This window comes from Cervus elaphus, chromosome 17 (assembly GCF_910594005.1).
Source record: "Cervus elaphus chromosome 17, mCerEla1.1, whole genome shotgun sequence".
NCBI lineage: Eukaryota > Metazoa > Chordata > Mammalia > Artiodactyla > Cervidae > Cervus > Cervus elaphus.
Window position 1 is genome coordinate 58,786,450 of NC_057831.1, and position 24,742 is coordinate 58,811,191.

Genomic DNA, 24,742 nt, shown 5'->3' on the forward strand with positions numbered 1-24,742 from the left:
AATATCTTGAAATAATCTATAATGGAAAAGAATCTGAAAGAGAATACATACATACATACATATATATATATATATATATGTATATATATATATATACACATACACATATAACTGAATCACTTCGCTGTATGCCTGAAACTCAGCATTGTAAATCAACTATACCTCAATTTTAAAAAAAGCTCATACTATAGATGACATAAAAAGGTAAATTTCCTTTATATAGAAAGAACTCTTTGAAATTATTAAGAAAAATATAAATAGACCTGAAGGAAAATGAGAAAAGGCCAGAAACAAATCTTAAGAGAAACACAAATGTCCAGTAAATATAAATAACTAACCTCACTCAAAATTGAAGAAAATGCAAATGTAAAGGAGTTACTACTTTTCCTATAGCAGACTGCAAAGATTAACAGGCTCAATAACAAATAATCTAAGGCAAGGACATTGAAAATAGAAATTTTCAGTTCCTGCTTGTGGGAGTAAAAACTGGCCAAACTCTACGGAGGGCCTTTTAGAAATACGTGAGCAAATTTAAAATGCATGGACCTTCTTGTCCAGCAATTCTTTTCCTAAGAATTTATTTTACAAATAAACTTTCATAGGCTCTATTATTTTAAATGCAAAGGATCAGTAACAACCTAGCTGTTCATCAGTAGAAAACTGCTTCATTAAATCATAATACAGCCATTCAGTGGGATACTGTGCTGCCGTTACCGCCCCCTCTAAATAAAATGAACTGAATCTCCGTCAGCTGATATGAAAAGACATATCACAAAGAGGTGAATAATATGCAGGACTGAATTTGAGTAAAATTTTTAAAAACATATATATATATATATATACACACATACATGTGTGTACACACATGTACATACTTGTGTTTACATAGATACATGCATACACATACATACATACTTGTATTTACATGGAAAATGTCTTAAAGGAATAATAAAGAACTAGATACACTGGTAAACTGCCAGTTTACCAAATTAGATACATAATAAGGAAAATTGAAAACAGACCTTGTTTTCAGTGAGTTGGTATCAGGAATGTCAATTAGAATAATAATCCATTATATTAGTTCAAATGTGGATACTGCATGATTTCATTTATATAAAGTACAAAAACAGGAAAAGCCCATCTATGTCAAGATAGTAGTTTGCCCTGGAGGGCAGGAAAGGGGAAGCAGCAAGAAAGTAGCCCCTAGGATGTTGTAGTGGTGTACACTTTCTTGATACAGATGTGAACATTTATCAAGATGTACCCTTATGTGCACATTTCTGTATGCTTACTACACTTCCATAGAATGTTAAAAAAAAAAAAAAGAGAGTCAAATGTTAGTGGTTTTCTATAGCATTATTCAAGTTGAGAAACTTTATGTTTGCAAAGACTAAATTCTAATCTAACCTTTCCAAACTAGTAAACTGTAATGGGCATTACCTTCCAACTTTATGGTTCACATGACCTGACAACCTGGCTTACCAGCCCAATGTACATTTTTTAATTATATTTTCACATATCACGGGTAAGGCTCATTACTCTGGTATAATTAAAAGGGTGGGCTTAATTTAAGCTGCCCTGAAACACCAAGAGATGTTTCCTGTATGCACTTTCGCTTCTGCCCTATATTTTTCTCAACTCTTTAAAAGTATTTCACAATTCACTTTTCCTTTTTTTAGTTTTTGCCTGCAATATACATTCAGATATAAGTATAGCAGATGTGAGGTGGTAACTAATAAGATAATGAATGTCCATAAAGTAGAAAAGAAGCTAAGAAAAGGCTTATTTACAGAAGTATTCTGAAACGACTTGAACAGAAACTGAAAATATGCATATTTTACTGTGTATTATCCTTAAAATATGCCCCTGTGTTGGGGCAAAAGGAATATTTTAAGGATAATACACACTAAAACTAGCAGCTAGAATCAATCTAGCAACAAGTTGTCTTTTCAGCAGCATTTTCATGCGTACCATTAATGAGAATCCATAATGCTTATGTGCCTGTGACAATGCCATTGGAGCTCAATAAACCTCCAAGAGGACCACAGAGAAGCAGGCTAAGTGGAAATCATGAAAGCACCCGTAACCGAAGAAGTGATCTAGTAAATTAAATGCCCGCTGGAATTTTGGTTCAGTATAAGATGCTACGTACTTCCCCTTATCCACTGGACGTAAGTATAAAAATTCAGAATTATACACATATATATTAATTCAATGTTTTATATGATAACAATTCAATCTTCAAGGCCTTTATTTTTGCCAGTATGATACCCCTGACCAAGAATGCTACAGTAAATTATCTCACTATAATCAGGTTCTTATGTGCTTCATTTGACTTACTATTTTTTTATTTGTAATACTGTGTTTGTTATTTAGAATAAAAAGACTTTTCTCCTTATTTTTATTGTGTATTTTACCTTTTTTCAATATGTAATTTCACATTGTACCCAACAGGTTTCAGATTGGAAATAGAGAACATTCAAATTGAGTATTTTGAGAAGGATTTAATTAAGGAACTATTAAAAAAAAAAAGTTGGCAGGGTAGGGAAACCATAAGGGATAACACAGACTACAGGGCTAATAAGAGCAAGTTGCCACCCCTGCTCTGAAGGAACAGGGCTGTGTGTAGGGTGGGTACTGCCTACCACCACCACCTGCATTGAGGTCCACAGCCAGCATTCAGCAGTCCGGTACAAAACTGTGCCTCACAGCCTAATCCTCTGACTACAAGAATGAGAAATTCTTCTTTAGTAAGCTAAAGCGGTGTGTTAACTCCTCTTTTACTAAGGAATAAACGAAAACTGATTCGAAGAACTGACTCATTGGAAAAGACCCCGATGCTGGGAAAGACTGAAGGCTGGAGGAGAAGGGAAAAACAGAGGATGAGATGGCTGGATGGCATCACCAACTCGATGGACATGAGTTTGAGTAAGCTCCGGGAGTTGGTGATGGACAGGAAGGCCTGGGGTGCTGCGATTCATGCGGTCACAAAGAGTCAGACACGACTGAGCGACTGAACTGAACTGAAACAAAAATGCACAAGTGCTTACCCACTTAGATCCAGCTCAAGTATTACATCCTTGATAATATGTTTTTTGAATTATCTACTTGTTCCATCACTATTACCCCACCATTAAACTTTCTACAAACTTCTATGATTACACTTAACACGACGTTAAATTTTTATTTTTATCTTTCTTGCCTATAGAGGGTAAATAATTTGAAGAGTGCTGGAGAAGACTCTTGAGAGTCCCTTGGGCAGCAAGGAGATCAAACCAGCGAGTCTTAAAGGAAATCAACTCTGAATAGTCACTGGAAGGTCTGATACTGAAGCTGAAGCTCTACTACTTTGGCCACCTGATGTGAAGAGCCGACTCACTGGAAAAGACCCTGATGCTGGGAAAGAAGGAAGAGAGCACGACAGAGGATGAGATGGTTGGGTGACCTCACCAATGCACTGGGCATGAACCTCAGCAAACTCCAGAAGATGGAGAGGGACAGGGAGGCCTGGTGTGCCACCATACAGCTCACTGGGCCATAAAGAGTCAGACACGACTTAGCAACTGAACAACAACTTGAAGAGAAGACTCCCTTATTTTTATTTTTTAAATTGAGGTATAATTGATATAAAACTGTATTTCAGGTATATAACAATGATTTCATGTTTTTATACACTGTAAAATGATCACCACAATATGTACAGTTAACAACAATCACCATCACCGTTACAAAACTTTTTATTTTTATCTTGCAATGAGAACCTTCTGTGTACTTTAAAGGATGCCAAAGAGAAATAAAAAATAAAGAATTTCACTCTGTCTTCCCCAAATAGAATTAAAAAAAAACAAAGTCTGACAAATTCCTTTCAGCTTATTTTGCTCTCTGTCCTGTCCACTCATTCTTTAGACCCTTAGTATTTCACCTGGTTTCATGAATCCTGTCCTGGCCTCCGTCTAATCCCTCCTAACAGCCCCCCATCCCCCGCCACCCAAATCCACCCCAGCTGCACAGAGCCAGATAAACACCGCTCTGTTCACAATCGCTCCTGATTCAAAGGCCTCCAGAACCAAGTTCTTTCAGCCACTGACATTCATACACAGTTGATTCTAGAACCTCTCAAACTCTTCACTAACTTCAAACAGCTACCTTCCTGAAACTCTGACCCAACGCAATCCTTGCTGTAACAGTCTCTTCCGATAACAAGTATTCTATGAAGTCCCCTTTCTTATCTTAAACTGCAATTCATATATAATGTAACCTATTTACATGGATAAATTCCAGAAAAGGGGAAATAAAGGGAGAGAGACACATTCCAGCGAGCAAATCTCAGGCCTGACAACACAAGAGGGCAAAAACAACAACAACAAAATAGCAGTCACGGAATGCTCGAATCTACGGGAAGAATCACTGTGAGGGCAACAGCGACGCGTACAAACTGACGGAAGTGTGCCTTTGTGCTGTCATCCCATATACCACCTGTATGCACTTCTGTTAGTGATGCCAATTTCAAAAGGTTGAACAACTCTAAGAAAATTCAAACAAATATTAATACAATTATCTCTCAATTAGGAGTTTCCACTTCTGGAATAAACAGTATACATTAAAGCCATAAAGAATACTTTATGCCTAGAACTTCTGGCTCAGATCACTATAAGCATGCTGTTCACCTACATGAAAATCTGGTGAGGGTACTTGTAAGCTTTGCAGGGTTAAGACACTGTTTAATGTACAGGGTTGTTGGGGACTGCAAGACATTTTTCATCCCTGGTCTCCACCCAAAAAATACAAGTAGGGGGCCCTTTTCCTAAGGGGTGCTCTAGATACTGGCCAACCTCCAACTTTGAAAATTATAAGCTCAGCACAGAGTTCTCTCTTCTTAACTCATTCAATATCTCGGTCCTATATGATTCTGAACCAGTACTTAATATCTGAACTGTGTCTTATTCAACTGCAAATTGCAGTTAACATCTACCTGAAAGTTCCTATGAGGATCAAATGATGTATGATAGATAGGTTGCCTGCTTGCTTTGCTTAGTTAGCCTGGCAGATGCTAAACATTCAGTAAATGCTAACTGATCTATTACTTTTTTATTTTTCTTACACATAGGACCTGTTTTTCTCAACGAGGTTGTAAGCTTTCTGAAGAAAAGCAAAGTGTCTTGGAGATCTTTGCACATTCACCATAAATACTCAATAAACCTTAGTGGTCCACGGCCTCTGACTTCTCTTCCCGCCCCATCTTGCCCTGTTGTGAAGATGTTCACAAATAATGAATAAACTGAGTCCAAGAATGAAGCAAAGCACTGTAGTTACAACGGAAGGTTTTTTCCTGCCATTACTGAAATCTTTTCTGTAACCTGCTGAGCACAGGAAGGGCTGTCAAAGAACTGTCATCTTAGCCTTGCTGCTGAAAATCTACAGGGTTGTATTTGTTGATAAATACCTTTTATTTTTAGTATTTGTTTATTTATTTTGGCTGTGCTGGGTCTTAGCTGTGGCATGCAGGATCTTCACTGCGGCATGTGGAATCTAGTTCCCTGACCAGGGATCAAATCCGGGCCCCTGCACTGGGAGTGTGGAGCTTCAGCCACTGGCCCACCAGGGAAGTCCCTCGTTGGTAAACACTTACATAAAATAGGTACTGCATTGCAGGATTAGACCTGTCTCCAAATTCACACTGATTCAATCTTAAAGGTTTTAAGTATTTTCCCCTAAAGAATGTAATCTCTGTTTCCCAATCTATACAGTGGAGGAGCTGCACCAGATACCCAGGTTCTTTCCGGTACCAACGCTAGGTACCCATTCACCCATCACTTACCATGTACCCAGCACTGTGCTAAGTGGGTACTTTACAAGGATTCTCTCGTTTAGCACTTCCGACAATCATATGAGAAAGGAACTATTATTACATCAATTTTCTGATGAGGAAACAGGCAAGGAGGGTTAGGTAACCCACCCAAGGTCACTCGGGAGGCAAGTGACAGAGCTGTTTTCAGGAGCCATATCCGTCTGCATCCAAAGACCAGGCTCATGACCACTAAGCTACGTTTTTCAGGACTCTCTCTCTTGAAGTTGATTTGAATTGTCTGAAATTAATTAATTCGGCAAGATAATTCATGCCACATTGTTATTCTTTTGAAGTTTATGTCCAACTTTCTGATACACAGGTAAACTGAAAATGAAGGGCCTCTCAAAAAAAGACCCCAGCCGCTCCCTCTAGTTTGAACAATTAGTGTGTGCAATTTTATGATGCATACACAATAAAGAATATTTAATAAAACTCTAATACTATAATAATATATTAATACAATATGTATGTGCAAATTTTATTGCAGCATTTTGTTTTTCCACAGAGAAGAGAGGTGTGACATGTAATACTGCAAACTATGGAGATAAACTTAATTTTTCTTTTAAATTTGAGATATAATTACTAGTAATAATTTCTTGCTATCCATACATCTCGGTGCAGGATATCTATTGCTAAAAATCACTGTTACGGAAGAGGCTAAATTTACTACAACTTAAAACAAGGGGGAAAATGCAGCAATAAAGGTGTAAGGACTAATTATATCTCTCATGTCTATATCTTAAGCAAAAACAAAGAGGCTGATTTGTGATTTTAGCTTTTCAATCTTACTTGAGTCAATGGTCTCAAAGCCAGATTCAAAAACCCAACTCCAAGAATAAAGAAAAATAAACACAAACAGCGAAAACCCTGTTTCCTGAACTATATCTCAGGGGAAAACATCAACAACTGGAAAAGAAATATTTGCAAGACAAAACAATAAATGTAGGTTTTTCCATTTACATGTTACCTTGACTACTCTAAACAAGAAAATTTTTATGCTCTTCTACAAACACACTTGATCCCCATTTTTCATATTTCAAAGGCATAACATCTGCAGTTTAGAAATAAGAGCAATGTTGAAGGCTTCTCAGAAGCGCCAACCTAAAATACGCCGATGAACTGCATAACGGCCTCAGCCAACAACTTCTCCACGTGCTCACCCCCTGCTCTGCTGGGGCGCAGTCCCTTCTCACGGACTCTGGCCTGGCTCTGTCACCTGCGTTGGTCAATGGCAGGTGAGCAAGTGGGGTGGCAGAGAAATTCACAAAGCACGGCCCATCTCCAGCCCCCCGAGAAAGATACGAGCTGTACCACTGCCATGAGTCTGCACCCAGGGTGGCCGGACGGAAGGATGCTGGAGACTTGGGTAGAAGAGCTGCGTCCTCCAGGTCAGGCCACTGAGATCAGTCTGAGCCCACTGACCCATCAGACGGGTGGGAGAGCCCAGCAGAGCTCTGCAACTATACCTTCAGCTGATGCTGAGCCCTGAGTGAACCCAGTAGAGGCTGTAAGAATGACTCATCCATTCTGTAGCAACTAATGGCTATTGTTTAAGCTACTGAATTTTGGGGTGGTTCACAGACAAAAGATAACACTAACTATACCAACAGCAACCAAAGTGAGATAACTGAAGAGCCACTGGGATTAAGCCTGGATTGATCCAGGGGAGGCATGATGTTATCTGAGGATCCTGCTTCAGGGAATCAAGTTCTTTCTTGGAGATTTATGCCCTCTGTCAGTTACACAGGGCTGTCTTCATCAATATAGGCTGCATCTTTGGTTTCCACAGCCGTCCGTTCATATCACAAAACCATTTACACACTGCGCATCACAATATTCTGCAACAGCAAATTCTAGCAAGTTTGTCAGGAGGATGTACAAGCATCAGGATTTCCACTAGGAACAAGTTAACTGTCCATCAATAGGAGAATAATTTAATTTATACAATGAAATACTATGCATCATGTATTTAAAAGTGAGGATATTTCTCTATTTAGTTTTACAGAAAGATCTCTGCTAAACACTGATTGAAGAACTAATGATAAAACAGCGTGATGAGTATACTGGCATTTCACACACAGTGCTTGTTTGAAAATTATAACAAAAGGTTGGAAAAAAGGCAGCATGTACAGTGCCATTCACTCATAAATTTTTAAAAATACTTTTATGGTAAACTAAAACAGATTTAGAAAATCACAGAAAACAAAGAGTGTATTATAAAGAAAAAAGTTTGTAATTATCACCCAGATCAAGAAACAAGACTTTTCTAGCTAACTCAAAATGTATTCCATGAATTTCTTCCTTTCCTCTAAAACTAAACTATCTTGAATTTATTATATCCACTTTCTTGTTTGTTTTTTTTTTTTAAATGTCATTACCCAAGGTCACAACCCTGGTCAATACAGTTAATTCTTAGCCATTTTTTAAAAATGTGACATGTTATTTTAAGTAATTTTAAGTGATTCTATGTCCTCCATCGGGGCTTTTCGGTGACTCAGATTTTAAAGAATTCCCCTGCAATGCAGGAGGCCTGGATTCAATGCCTATGTTGGGAAGATCCCCGGGAGAAGAGAATGGCAACCTATTTCAATATTCTTGCCTGGAGAATTCCATGGACAGAGGAGCCTGGTGGGTTACAGTCTATGTCCCCCCATCATCTTTATCTTATAATTTATCCTTAGAGAATCTGGGCATTTGAGCTATGGAGTTTCCACAGCATGAATTCTGATGGTTGCATGTCTATGGTATAGGTGAGCATGTCCCTAATCCTCTAAATTTCCTGCAAATTGGCAGCTGGACTCAAAGGCTTGAAAAAAACTGAGGTTCAATCCATTTGGTTATATGATCTTTCACTAGGAAGCACACGATATCTGGTTTTTTAATGTCAGAAGCCATTGTCGCTCAATGCCCGAATCTGTTAAATTGACGGGGGTTGCAAAATAATGATAGTCTAATCCTCTCATTTCATTTTCATTTACTGGTGGAAAGAGATTTAGGAAGTGCCTCCCTTACCTTTTCTGTGGTTATCCAGTGATCCATTCATATAAGAAAGGTCGGGTACACATTTGGTTCTTGACTACTTTTCAGACAATGAATAGGTGTCCCATTAACCTCAGGTAACCAATAATCTTTTTTTTCCTTATCATCAACCCTCGAAGATTTAAATATATTTGCAATTCTTATTCTTGAAGCTCTAATTGCCCCATGCCAGTAGAAGCCTCTTCAGGTTGGCTTCTGAGATCTCTTGACATGGTCCTAATAATCTTTGATAATGTCCTTCCTAGCTATTATCTTGAGATGTCCAGGCTCATGCTACATCTCACCAGTTATTTTTGTTGTTTAAAGCTCACTCTTCAGGAGATTCCTTAAGAAGAGTGCATAGGAACAATTATTTCCTCTTCTCACTTCTTGCACCTGAAAGTAATGTTGGTGTTTTTCACATGTGCAAGTCAATTTTGCTAGACGTAAAAAGTATAGGCTCACAGGACTTCCTGGTGGTCCAGTGACTAAGACTCCTCATTGCTAACAGAGGGGGCCCGGCTTTAATTCCTGGTCAGGGAACTAGCTCTCACATGCCACAGTTAAAGAGTTCACATGCTGCTACTAAGCCCTGGTGCTGCCAAATAAATAAATAAATAGATAAATTTTTTTTTTTAAAAGTACAGGCTCACATTTTCTTTTCTTGAAGTGAAGTGAAAGTGAAGTCGCGCAGTCATGTCTGACTCTTTGTGACCCCATGGACTAATGTAGCCCACCAGGCTCCTCCATCCACGGGCTTCTCCAGGCAAGAATACTGGAGTGGATTGCCATTTCCTTCTCCAGGGGATCTTCCCGACCCAGGGATCGAACCCAGGTCTCCCACATTGCAGGCAGATGCTTTAACCTCTGAGCCACCAGGGAAGCCTTCCTTAAAATGTTATGCCATTTTCTTCCAACATAAAGAGTTTCTGTCAAAAGTTATGAGGACAATCTAGTTCTTCTGTTGCTGTTTTCCTCTTTTTTTCTAGACGTTAAAAGGACTTTTCTTGCTCTTCTTTTTAATCCAGTAATGTTACTAAAATATCCTGGAATTGGTTGTTCTAGGTTGATATCGTAAAATACATGATTTGCTTTTTAAAAACTGTGGTTTAAAATCTTTTTTCAGGAAAATTTTCTTGCAACTCAGTATTTGTCTGTTTCCTTGCTTCAGCTTTCTTTTCCTATTATGGTATATTCAATCTTCTTTTCCTAATTTTAATATTTGTCACTTCTCCCCAAATTTTCTTTCTTTCTTCATTTCCTTTCAATTTTTAACTTCTTTCTCCTTTTTACCCTAGAATTTTCACCCTTGATTTCTCTTAGGGCAGTATTTGTGGTATTTACTTGATTTTGTGTTCTAACTTGAATTTATTCCTAAAGTGATTTTTTTTTAATTTCAAATTCTTTGAGCTCTTTCATTTTGTCTGAGGTTTTTCTAATTCAAATGTTTATGCTGTTCTTTCATGTTTTATATTGTTTTAATAATCTCTTTTACTCTGAAATAATGTTATTAGTTTTATTTTTTTAAGCATACCATTTTGGCACCTCCTCATAGTCTAAAAGATATTACTGTGTTTACTGTGTTCCTTTTTTTTAATGTTAAGTCTGTATAGGATTTAATCTTCTTAACGTTTTATAAAATTTCATGTTAGGTACAGAACACTGGCAAAGTTAATACATAGTTGATTAAGGACTGAATAGACAAATTTGTCAAAATGTTAACAGCAGTAATCTCTGGGTGGCAGGATTTAGGAAAGTGTCTCTCATGTTTCATATGTTGCTGATCTGTGTAAACTTTTTTATGATGAGTAAGAAGCGTTTTCATATTCAGAGCAAAAGAGTTATCTTTAACTTGAAAGAAATAAAGTGTGTACATGGAGATACATGAGTGTGCTCAGCTGCTCACTTGTGTTCAACTCTATGGACTGGACTATAACCCTCCAGGCTCCTCTATCCATGGAGTTTTCCAGGCAAGAGTACGGGGGTGAGTTCCTATTCCAGGGGATCGTCCTAACCCAGGGATTGAACGCATGCCTCTTGTGTCTCTTGCTTGGTGGGCAGACTCTTTCCCACTGAGCCACCCACACATCATAAACATTTAAAAACAAATATGTAAAGCAGCAGCAGCCCAGCCCAGGCCCCCACCTGCACCACCTCTGTCTCCTATTCACAAACGAAGGCTCTGGGGTAACCGGCGATAAGGCTGAGTTTTACTTACGGAAGACGAGTTTAGAGTTTGTGAAAAGGAAGACAGCCACCACCCATCTGCTTTCCATGCTATATTTGACAGATTTTACTCTGCATCTCAGAAAACATGTTAATAGAACTTCTCGTGGTGAGAGGAAGGGATTAAAAAAGCAAAGAACCCTGTTGTGATAGTTTGGCACAACATGGAAATGGCTCACAGCGCCTGCAGTTCACGGAACAAAGATAACATCTTCTCATAAATCTACACTCCAAGACATGCCAAATATACACCCGAGAAATGCCGATGGCAGAGACAGCAAAGCACCAAACAGAACAACCCCAAACAAGTGAGATGGAGACGCAACTGGCTTAACTGGGCCTTCGTGTATCTATTAGAACATGAGAGATGAACTGCCTCATAAAGCAGATGGTCTTCTCCAGTTTTCTTTTTTTTTTTTTAAACAAGATAATTAAAGGAAACGCAAGAGCAAGGATCTTGTTAAATTGGCCAAGGAAAATGATTTCATCTGAAATAGAATGAGTGAGTTTTGGAAGAAAGGATTTCAAGTTTCCCGACAGAGCTGACTCAGGTCATTTGGTAATACGTACTTCAGAAAGGGAAGCCATTCCAAGGGTGACTGCCTTCTAGACGGTGTGGAATGCCCTGGCAGCCCCTACTAACAGAGGCAAGAGGGAGGCTGGAGGGGGACTGTGGCCTTGTTGGAAGAGCACGGGAATGGGGAGTGAGGGCACATGGATTTGACATCTCGACTTGTGATTCTGAGGAATCTAGTTCACTCTGCCACCTGCTATTTTATTTTTTAGAGAAGCCCATTATTCATTCCCCTATATCCTACCTCAGCAGTGAGAACAAAGGAAGTAATGAGAAAAATCTGTTTAACAAAGACTATAAGCGCAAAATTATCAGTTGAGATTTTGTCTCAATTGCTAAAACATCAGAGTCCCTGGAGGGTATTGTTGTAAATTAAAAATCAAAGGAAAGGGGCTTCCCTGATGGTACAGAGGATGGGAATCTGCCTGGCGATGCAGGGGACATGGGTGTGATCCGTGGTCTGGGAAGATTTCACAAGCTGGGGAGCAACTAAGCCCATATGCCACAACTACTGAGCGTGCGCTCTACAGCCCGAGAGCTGCAACTACGGAGCCCGTGAGCCTGTGAGCCTGTGAGCCCGTGAGCCCACGCTCCAGAACCAGAGAAGCCAGCAGTGAGAGGCCCACACACTGGAGCTAGAGCAGCCCCCACCTGCCACAGCTTGTGCAGCAACAAAGACCCAGGGCAACCACAACAACAAAAACCCACCAAAATCAGAGGAAGGGAAATGAGGGGTCAGGTACTTTGAACCCAGTAGAAGAGCCTGTGTCCATTTTTGTTCTCTTTTAAGCTCTGAGACCCTTTTTTGAGGGAAAGGAGAGGCAGATAAAAGCATACCCCAAAGGCAACTCAAGATTCCATGTCAGATTCTTGACGGAGAGTGCTAAGAGCCAAGGTCTTTTATGGTTTTGGCTGGGGTTCATCCAGAACAGGCCATGCCCCCAAATGTCACCATGTATGGTTTGCCGACTGAGCCTGAATTCTAACCAAAGCTCCAAGGATAACATTAAGCACTGGGTAACATGAAGGAACCAGCAACTGCTGAAGGCCTCCTCCGAGCTACACACACGCAGCATGCACTCCTGTTCTCAGACTCACAAGCCCTAGGAGGTAGAAATACCAGCCTTCTCCTCTTTCTGAGAGTAGGCCATGGGGCTACATCAAGGTTAAGAAACTTGTAAACATCACATAGTGAATAAGCTCCAGAGCTCAGGCTCTAAGCCTGATCTACTGACTGCAGAATCCTTGGCTTAATAGTTACTTACTGCCTCTTCCAGGAAGTGAAAAGAAAGAGGAAGCTGATGAAGCAGCGATTCCAAAGGCCCCATTTACAGAGTTTATTGATCGCTCACCTGCTGGTTCCAGGATAAGGTGAGTATCTTAACCAAACCATTAGGAAATGGCTCCTTTCCCACCACAAAACAAAAGCAACATAGAGCTTTCCTCCTGACCCGTCTCCTTATGATCTCTGGAGCTCTCTTTCTCCCTGAATTCTTGGTTCCTTCCCCGTCTCTCCTTTGGACTTTTCCTGATGGTTCTAGCATCACTTCCCCAATCTCTCTCCATGAAAACCAAATCTGCTCTACACTTCAAAAGCTGTAATTTAATCCCATTTCAACACATAACGCATGAGTCAATCTTGATTTCACCATGGAGTGGCTTAGAAGAGATTTGCAAACTGAGTAATTTCTAATACTTTTATCACATTGACTATTTACCAGGCATTGTTTTAGGACAAATATATTAACCACTTAAATCCTTAAAACCACCCAGTGAGGAGGAAACCATCGCCCCCACGTTACAGATGAGGAGCACGCGTGTGTGCTAAGTTGCTTCAGTCATGTCTGACTCTGTGACCCCGTGGACTGTAGCCCACCAGGCTCCTCTGTCCATGGGATTCTCCAGGCAAGAACACTGGAGTGGGTTGCCGTGCCCTCCTCCAGGGGATCTTCCCCACTGAGGGACTGAACCCACGTCTCTTATGTTTCCTGAACCGGCAGGTGGGTTCTTCACCGCAAGCGCCACCTGGGGAGGGTGACAGGCAGTAACATACTGAATAATTGCTCCAGGTCACATCTGAAGCAGGCAGTGATGCTACTTTGTTTATAACCTCTCTGACCTTCAGCTCTCTCATCTTGAAAATACGAACAGTAGAAACATGGCTACTAGACAGAAGTGAAATAAACATGCACAAAACAGTTGGACACAATACTTAGATTCCCTCCTCGCTCTCCAGCATTTCTGGGATCATTCTAAGGTACAACCCAGAAAACCTTAATTGGATGAGAACAGAGAGAGAAGAGAAGAGCTCAGCATTCAGAAATGCAGTTCCATTTGTGCATCACGACACCCTTCTGATACAAATATTACCTCCTCCATTTTACAGGTGAGAGACAAGAGAACCTACGCGTGGACTTTTCATGAATGACTAGACCGGACTTTGAACTCACATGTGCATCCTGCCTTTCTAAGGTTTTTAAGGGGCTTAAGGACAGGGACAGTCCAGTCTTCTAGTCCCTTCATCTTCCCCTTATAGCCAGACCCTGAGCAGTGCACCCTATATGAATTCCACATACAACCAATGCTTATCTGACCTGCCAGGGTTACCTTTCCGTGGGAAATCAAGATGGAAAACCAAAATCAAATACAATAGATGCCAATCACACTTACTGACCCAGCACAATTAGCAACTCCTCCGATTAGAAGGGGAAAGAAGGATGGAGGGAGAAGGAATGATAGAGGGAAGGAGAGAGGGAGAGAGGGAGGGAGGAGATGAAGAAAAGAAGAAGAAAACACCCCAGACTGCAGAAACGGTGATGAAACAGAAACCCAAATGGCAACTGCCATGTTCTCTCATCCACTTCAGGATATTTTTTTTCCTACAAGGGTATCCAGCTACAGATCTTTCAACAACTGCTGTCCCCAGAAGGGGGCACTGGTCCCAACTGCAGCTGGGACCTGCAGTTAGACGTCTCAGACAAGACCTGCCTGGCCACGATGGCCTTTCCCAGAAGGGAGGAGGAAAGAACACTGCTCTCAGCCCTGACCCGTGGACGGAGACCAGAGCTGGGTGTGCCTCCCAACACCGGATGCCCGTTCACAAAGGAACACCACCGCCTCCTCCATCTCCAGCCGTGACCCACCCTCCCATCAAAACCTAAGGGCAGACAGGAAAGCGGAAGGCAAAGATCACTTCTGGGGAAGCTGAAACAAAGGTGACCCCCACCCATCATCTCTCCTGTTCTCCCACCCTATATTATTACGCTGGGAAGAGGACAAGCAGCCTCAGAATTGTGAAGGTCACTAAGTGAATTAAAAATAACCACTTAGACCTACCGTGAACCCAAAACCAGGCTAACACAGATAAGCTCGGGAGGGTACATAAACTCTGAAATTTGCTTGGACACACTAACATGGATCTTTTTCCCCAGACAGTTTTAGCAGGGAGAGAAGAGGGCTCTGCACAAATCAATCATCGCCTTCCCATCAAATCTCCTTCTCAACCTCCCTGATCCAGTTAGGCAGACAGCCAAGCAATCTCTCAGTTATCTGTGACTCTGTCGCTCCCCAGTCCCCATGTGCAACTGGGGACTTGGCAACGCCGATCCACCGCGGAAGCTCCTGGAATTCCCCTCCCTTCATTTCCACGCCGAGCTTTTATTCCTCTCCCAGAAGCGTTCAATCATCTCCTGATCGCCCTTCTGCCTTCACTCCAGTCTTCCTGCCCCCTGCTACAGACCCATCTTCCAAAGAGAATTCATCCCCCTGATCACCATCAGACCACATTCCCAGCGACTAAAAGTAGGACTCTAGGGCCAGACATGGGTTTGAATCCTGTCTCCATCACGTCCTCCCATCAGGGTCTCTCTGGGTTAAGTCATCTAACCTCCCAGTGCCTCAGTTTCCTCAAGTGTAAAATGGAGATGAGAGTGCCTATATCAAAGGCTTCTCGTAGGAGTTAAACAGGCGAGGGCAAGGCTGGTGGTAGAGTCAGGGCTATGTGAGTGTTAGCTGTCAGCATCATCAGTATTATTTTAAGAGCACCCCACTGGCTCCCAAATACAACCCCCACTGCACTGATGGGCTCTCGAGGTACTCCACGCACTGGCCCAAACTGGCCTGAGCCTGCCCCGATCCCCTCTGCCGCCTGGCCCCAAAGGGCTGCCAGGCTGGGCTCTGGGCTCTTTCCTGAACTGCCTGAAATCGTCACAGCCCCAGGCTCCTACCAGTGCCCTGCCCGGGACTCCCTGCCTCCCACCAGTGCCTGCCAAGCCCTCACCAGCACTGAAGGATGAGCCAGAAGCAGACTCACCCAAGGTCATCCATCTGCCATCTGGATTCCAACATACAGCACTGAAGATGTGAGAGTCTAGAAAGTTTCATGGTCCTGATCCTACCTGCCCAAGAGTTATTAATACTTTCTAGTCCACCTGAAAGAAACAACCTTTGTCCTTTCTGGGCTTCAGTTTTCTCCCTGTAAAATGAAGAAGTCAAAACAGATGGCTTAAAAACCCTTCTTCTTAAGGCCCTTGGATTACGCAAACAAGGTGTCCCTGTTTCTTTGGGAAAATCTTTCATTAAAGAAAAGGGTGCACAGGGTAACCACATGCATTATTATTTTTTGAATGAATGACTAATTGTTATAGGTCAAGTTCTAAGATTATGAAAAAAGTGGGATTGTATTAGATGATGTCTAAAATTCCTTTCCTGTTATAATTTGATGACCCTATGACTTATAGTCCCTTTCTTTCCTAACTGCTTAGGAAACAATTTCATTTTATAACTTATATTATTCTCCATGATGCATACCAGAGGGCCATTTCTATTTTCCCCGTGGAAAACAATGTGCTACACCCAAAGACCAAGACAGTTAAAAATAAAATCCAAATTACTTCCCCTATCCCTCAATTCAGCTATCGAAAATTCCAGAGTAAGTTTTTGTTCCCCCCATAAAAATACAGAACAGCCCCCAAATTTCTTGAAACCACCAGGGTGGAACTTAGCCATAAAAAAGTTTGAAAAGAAGCAGAAAATTTAATAAGACCATTACCCTGAAATCCAATAAAGCCTGTTGGAGCTTCACATTTTTAAGAAATCAGACTATTTATGCTATTACCTCTAGTACTATTATAGTTTCCTACAAAGCCATAAATACACACAATGGAGTTCACCAGAACACTGACTAAGGGGATCATAAAAAAGACCATAAGGGAGATACTGGCCATGAAGTATGGCTCCGTGATACTCGCTACAGCAGGTTCACACAGACAAGTTCATTCATTTTGAAAATTACATTTCGAAGGCCACAACTCATCACTTTCAAACTTTCAACAGAAGTTAAAATGTCCTTCTCAGAAACTGCTTTCCCGTAGGCTAAAGGTCGTATCAAGGGGCGCTACCAGCTGTCACAGCGCATGGGACACAGCTTAGAACACCGCATCTTCAAATCTGCTTCGGTCAGCACTGAGTTCACTTTCAAGTACCAGCAACCTAACAAACACTGGGTTCAACAAGCTGGAAGTGGCGGAAGGCTCAGGGCTGCTAGGGTTGGTCCGACCAGCACGGTGTCAGGGCCGGTATCTGAGGCTCTTGGCTTTTCCTTTCCGCTTGTTGCCTCGTGGCGACCTAACAGCTGCTGGGCACTCACACGACTTCCCAGCACTTGAGGCAGAAAGCAGAGGAAAGCAAGGGCTGGCACGGACAGGCTCATCCGTCAGGTTTTATCAGGACAATCAGTCTCTCCCAACAATCCCATCCCCATCCCAGTGGAATAACTCTCAGGTCCCATTGACCAGGACTACGTCACACGGACACACTGGCTACAAGGAACGCTCAGAAGTCAGGGGTCGGAACTGACACGTATCTGAGGCTGATCACCACACCACCCTGAATTAAACCCAGGTTCTGACAGTGAAAGTGGAGCAGGAGACAGGTACTGAGTGAGTGAGCAGTTCACTGCATCTCCATTTTGAGTCTCCATCCCAGAAATAAAAGTCATTCATGGACTAGAGAGGATAATGAATTACAATATTTCCAAAGTGTCTTCTGCTCTCCACCCCAAAAGCATCTACTACATATAAAGTAAATTTGAAAATTATAAATTCAAGGCCTATATAAAAGCAAACAAACAAAAACTGTCTCATCTTTAGGTTCGTATGCTCTGGAATTTCTCCCTATATGTAAACAGGTATAAATCGGCAGTGAAAAGGCTGGAATGTAGCCATCAAGTCTTGCTGCCGTGAAGCCTGATCACAACCCAAACACTCAAAAGCTTTATCTCAGGTGGGGTTCATCTTCCCCGAGCCAGAAAGGCCATATTAGCTGCAGCTCAAACATTCAAAGTACCAGATGGGGGGAAAGCATTCTAAATGTTCTTTCCCCACCTTACTTCCCCTCTGCTCTCAGCCTCCCTGCTTCCCCTGCCTGCTCAAACATGTGCATCTATTTGCCGCCCTGGATCTCCCATGGGACCAGGCCACCCATCAATTTAATGTTCACTGGGTTCCCACTGCTCTGAGGAAATGATCTAAACCCCTCACCAAGGCCCTGGAGTCTGCTTTAGCCCCGCCTCCTTCCCCATCCTCATACCCTCCAAGCCCCACCACGCCCCTGTGCCAGGCCCACCCAGGCTCCCTTTGCGCCCCGTGAACTGTGCATGCTCCCACAGCCTGCACCAGGCTTTTCCATTATCCACGTGGCTCATCCCCTCCTTCAGATCACAGATCAAATGCCACTTCTCCAGGGACGGCTTTTCCTATGTCACTTTGTGTCACGTGGGCCCTGCTCACTAACACTCCATCACGCTACTGACGCCTCCACAGCACATTCTACAGTCCATAACTATGTTTCCTGTCAGGGAGCTTCACCACTCTCTGCCTCCATCACCAGAATGAATGGAAGTTCCCAGGGAGCGCTGACCTCACCCACCTTATTCAGGGCTGTAGCCCCAGAGCCCAGCATCCAGCAAGTGCTCCAGACCGTTGCCTCTGCCCCTGCTTCCAGGACGGGCCGATGCGGGTGACCTCTAACTCCCGTCTGCATCGCTAACACTTCAGGTGGTGGTCTGGTCGCTCAGTCATGTCCGACCCTTTGTGACCCCACGGACTGTAGCCCACCAGGCTCCTCTGTTCATGGGACTTCCAGGCAATACTGGAGTGGGTTTGCATTCCCTTCTCCAGGGGATCTTCCTGACCCAGGGATCGAACCCATCTCCTTCTTCACCGCTGAGCCACCTGGGAAGCCCAACACGTCCATGTGGCCACCAGACAGACACTGCGTCCTCAGAACCTGCTCCTCGGCAATCTGGACCCTGGACTTCTCTCTCTCACCAACGACATCTCTCGCTTGTGACCGTTTCCTACTCTTCTCACACTGACCAGAGCAGGCAGCACAGCGGGTAAGAGCACACACCCAGGAGCCTGACTCTGGGGCTCAAACCCCACCCACACCACTTACTATGTGCCCTTAAAAAGCTGCTCATCTCGTCTGTGCCTCAGCGCCCTTGTCTGTGACGGAGTGATAAGAGAGCCATCTGCGTGACACACACTTGTTGGAGGATTCCAAGAACACACCTGACGCGCTCAGAACAGTGTCTGGCTATGTACGTGTTAGTCATTAACAGTAACAAACGTAGGCGTTATCATGAACATGCTTTGTTCTCACCAGGCTACGCGCTCCAGTGGACCCGCGCGGTGTGAGCCCGCTCTCCGTGAGCTCCTTCCCTGATACCCCATTTCATGTGCCCTTCACACCCACCCATGGCACCTGCAATGCAACAGCTGCTCTGCCATCTACACGATCGGAATCAGACCTATTCCCAAACCTCTGTGTCTGACTGGAGAAAGATGTTCTCTACATTTGATTTTTAGATCTTGAACTTCACTGATTACACATATCTCTACTAGCCTTCCTCTCCTCTAAACTGCTACATCACACAATTTGAGTCTACCTAATATGGTTACTTGGAGAAGGCAATGGCACCCCACTCCAGTACCTTGCCTTGAAAATCCCATGGATGAAGGAGCCTGGTGGGCTGCAGTCCACGGGGTCACTAAGAGTCGGACACGACTGGGCGACTTCACTTTCACTTTTCACTTTCATGCATTGGAGAAGGAAATGGCAACCCACTCCAGTGTTCCTGCCTGGAGAATCCCAGGGACGGGGGAGCCTGGTGGGCTGCCGTCTATGGGGTTGCACAGGGTCAGACACGACTGACGCGACTTAGCAGCAGCAGCAGTGTAGTTACTACCTTTAGTCACGTCTACCTATGAAAACATCAACTGTTTAAGGACCACATGTAACTCTTCTCAACCCTCCAGAAAAGCCAGCACAGCGTTACGAGTGTAGCATCATGCATCTGTGGACTGGCTCCGATCACCTGGCCAGCCTTAACTCCACTCTGTCACTCAACCAGGAAAACAAACAGAAGTCTAGTCTGGTGACTCAGAATCTGCCGGCAATGAGGGAGACCCAAGTTCCATCCTTGGGTCGGGAAGATTTTCTGGAGAAGTAAATGGCTACCCACTCCAGTATTCTTGCATGAAGAACCCCATGGACAGAGGAACCTAGGGCGCTACAGTCCATGGGGCTGCAAAGAGTCGGACACAAATGAGTGACTAAAGTTTTGCTTAAATTGGACCCTTCAGTGTGAGAAAGAGTGACTTAAAAAAAAAATCTTCTATCTCCTGATGATCAGGAAATCCTTTTCACCCCTAACCAGGCCCCAGTCACAAGGATAAGATGGTAGCAGGTATGCATGATTTAGCCAAGTCATGGTGGATTTATTGGTATCAAATTCCAAATGAGCAATATATAACTTAAGCTTTTTGAGGAATGTTCTTGAACCCTAAGAGATAGGAATCAACTTTCCCATAATTGGACAGTCCCAAGAAAGAATTCAAAGGAGAAATCAAGAGTAAGCCCATGGATTTAAGTATTTTCCATAAAACTGAGAGAGAGAAAATGACTAAAAAGTCTAAATATAGCTTTAACAAAACATTCTTAACAGACTCTTCAAATAGCTTGCTAGTTTCTATTTCTATATACTCTATATCTATCCATCCATCCATCCATCCACATTCTCATACAAGGAAGGTCTAGAAGGTACAGATGCTAACAACAAACGGACCTATCTCGTGAGTCTGATATATACCAAGTCATTCCTTTCAGAATTCTATGGGTTTCATTCCACGCTGGTTTTCATGACCTTCATTCAGTTCACCCAAGTACACTTCCCCAAAGAACAATTCCAAATTTGCATCAACGAGCCAATGTCCAAGAAACCTGGAAAAACAATTCTATTTGCTTTGGCTTCAAAATTGCCCCATAAAGTTGCTCACTTCTGTTCTTTCCTTTCCAGAGGCTCCCAGAAAGTGAAAGAAAGTGAAGTCGCTCAGTCGTGTCTGACTCTTTGCGACCCCTTGGACTGTAGCCTACAAGGATACTCAGCCCATGGGATTTTCCAGGCAAGAATACTGGAGTGGGTTGCCATTTCCTTCTCCAGGGGATCTTCCCGACCCAGGGATCGAACCCGGGTCTCCCACATTGTAGGCAGACTAGCTTTACCGTCTGAGCTACCAGGGAAGCCCCAGTCTGGCTGGGACATTTTCACCCAGTCACTCCCCTGGCAGAAAGTGCTGTGGCCACCTCCCCAAGGATAACACACCCTTCTTATCTCTCCCTGAGTCAAAGCCTACCCATGTATCCAGAAGGCTATCCATCCCCACCAACCCAATCCTCTTCACATGGGGTGTGAGGAAAAGGCTGCTCAGAACCCCTACAGTTATCCTAGAAATGCAGGTACTCACTACACTCTACCAACAGGTTCCCTTGCAGCAACAAAGCCAGTGTTTGGAAATAGAAAAGGGACGCATACTCAGCTCTCCAAGAACTATCCTGCTGTGTTTTTCAGGGTCTCCTTCTGCAGCTGGCAGAGACACCAGGCGGGCTGCCTTCCAGGATGCTGACTCCTAACACTGAAGACCTGACGTGAGGCTACTTCGCTCCCTTCTCCCTGTTCCTGCAGAGGAAAGCACTAGATCCACAGCATCCTCGTAAAAGGAGAACTTTTTTTTTTTTTAATGACAACAAAACAAGACCTCAAATCTCTAGCTCAGAAGAAACAGATGAGAGAAGGATTTTTTTAAAAAGAAAAAAATTTAGAGAAGGGATTTTAACTTGGACGACTGAACTTTGGATGATTCTTCTTCAGAGAAAGATAAATATATAGAAGCAACCTTTCTTTATTACTCGTAAAGTCAAGATAGACCCTTACTTACTAGGACATGAAATATGTTTCTGTATTTATAAATAACCTAAAAATACTGTTAGGAGACAGGCCTCATAAAACAATTTCACAGCTTCGGTTCACATAACATCTGACAACCTAGAGCCTAACCTACTGATTTCGAGTTGTGCACGGAAGGTGGTATTCCACGAAGAATGAGGTGTCCGTCATTGAGACTGCAGTTCACTAAACTACCCAAGTGTGGTTACCCAGATGCAAGGCAACTCAGTAAAAGGGTCCACAGAACACCCATCCACTGAAGGAATATTTATTTATCACCTATTTCTATTTAAAGTTCTACGGAAATCAGGGATTATAATCAGATGATTCAAAAGGCTTAAAAATCCTTTAATCAGACTGCAGCGGTAAAGTTTCTAGTCAATACAGTAAGCAAAGATGATAAAAAGACTGCCTGTTTCAAATACATGAAAAAACTGAATAAGATCTAACAACTTTTTAAATACAAAGAAAACAAGTCAAAATCATGAGAAATAAATCATTGGCCAGAACTGAAAATGGAAATCAGAGTCAGTGGAGAAAGCTGAAGCTTTGAAGACTTAAAGGCTACTTGAGTTACTATATGATCCAGCAATCCCACTTCAGGGCATATGTCTAGAGAACACCCTAATTCTACAAGATACATGCACCCCAAAGTTCACTGCACAACTATTTACAATAGCCAAGACATGGAAGCAACCTAAATGTCCATCAACACAGGAATGGCTAAAGAAGACATGATGTATATACACAATGGAATATTACTCAGCCATGAGCTTCCCAGGTGGCGAAATGGTAAAGAATCTGCCTACCAACACAGGAGTTGCAAGAGGTGGGGGTTCGATCCCTGGGTTGGGAAGATCCCCTGGAGAAGGAAATGGCAACCCACTCCAGTATTCTTGCCTGGAGACTTCCATGGACAGAGGAGTCTGGTGGGCTGCACTTCACGGGGTCACAAAGATTTGGACACAACTAAGCACCCATGCATTACTCAGCTATAAAAAAAAGAATGAAATAAGGCCATTTGCAACAACAGGGATGAACCTATCATGCTAAGTGAAGTTAGACGACAAAGACCAACATCATATATCACTTATATGTGGAATCTAAAAATCTGGCACCAATGAACTTATTTACAAAACAATAACAGACTCAGAGACTTAGAAAACAAACTTCTAGTTACCAGAGGGGAAAGACGCGGGGAGGGATAAGTTAGGAATTTGGGATTAACACATGCACACTACTATATATAAAATAATCAATGCAAACACACTACTGTATGTAAACTAGATAATACTGCAGAGCGCAGGGAACTCTGTGCAGTGTTCTGTGATTACCGACACGGGAGACCAATCTGAGAAAGGATGGATTTCTGCGTATATGCATAACTGGTTCCCTCTGCTGTACACCAGAATCTAACACAACACTGAAGAGCAACTGTCTCCCAATATAAAATAAAAATTAAATTAAATTTTTCTATAGTAAACATATATTACTTGCATGATCTTTAAAGCACTGTTACTATATTATTATACTCTCTCTCTATGAAGTTCTCTCTGAGGGCCTTCAGATTACCTGTAGTAACTGGGTTCAAATAATGGATAAAAAAAGGAGATTTGAGACTGAATCTTCTAGGTTTCTAAGACCAGATTACTAAAAGATATGGCGTGGGGAACAGAGAAGTGGACAATATCTAAACAAGTGATCACCCCAGTGATGACCGGGTCACCAGCAAGTCTGGCGGGAGGAGAGGACACAAGCAGAAGGCAGTAAATCGAGGCTCACACTGCAACTCTACACGGTCAAGTTACTTTGTGGCTTCAAGCCTCAGTTTTGAGGATGATAATACGAACTTTCCAGAGCATATCCCACTTGAAGTGGAGAATCTCTAGTAAATTCAGGACACAGAGAGTGGCACAGAACAGGAGAACAAACAAAAGCCACCTCTTTCATCACTGAGAACAGAGGAAGTCAAGGAGAGAAGGCCAGCAGAAATGATCGTATGTGCCTAGTACTGTGGAAGCTTACGGCCATTTCTTAAGAAAGGGAGGAAATGTCCACCCCGTGAGCGGGAGAGAAGGAAGGGCAGGACAGCCAGGGCGGGTGAGCAGTGCGGGGCCCGGCACACTGACGGCCCTCGAGGCCTTGATCACACCCTCCTGGGCTTGGCCCAGACGAGCAGGCCAACACCTGTGAATTTTCCAAGGTAACTCACTCCTTCTGCTCCAAGAACCCAAATTTTAAAATTTTAACCATGTTAAAGGAAGAATTTCCTCGAAATAGCTTAGACTGAACCATAAGCAATCATGGGCTTCCCTGGTGGCTCAGTTGGTAAAGAGTCCGCCTGCAATGCAGGAGACTCAGGTTCAGTCCCTGGCTGGGGAAGATCCTCTGGAGAACGGAATGGTTACCTACTTCAGTATTCCTACCTGGAGAATTCCACGGCCAGAGGAGCGTGGCGGGCTATAGTCCATGGGGCCACAGAGTCAGACATCATGTGGCGACTAAACCACCACATAAGCAATCAGCAATTTTGTAGGTCAAAAACAGTTGGATATTAGCAAGTTCATATGGTTCAATCGTAGTACATGCCTTCAAAGTATTTCTATAGCAGAGATAGGCAAAATTTCTTCTTAACAGGTCAAACTGTAGACATTTCAGGCTCTGAGCGCCAAGAGGCAAAAACCACAGCTTAGGCAGGTAGCCGTTCAAAAACATGAAAATCTCTGTCAGCCCCTACAAAAACAGGAATGGGCTGGATCTGAACTCACGGGCCACCCTTTGCCAATCTCCG

General features: G+C 42.8%; 1 protein-coding gene across 15 annotated transcripts in view; it reads right to left on the bottom strand.

Annotated features, from left to right (window-relative positions):
* Window positions 1–24,742, bottom strand: part of APBB2 (amyloid beta precursor protein binding family B member 2) — a 362,842-nt gene that overhangs the window by 199,647 nt on the left and 138,453 nt on the right. The window lies entirely within an intron of this gene.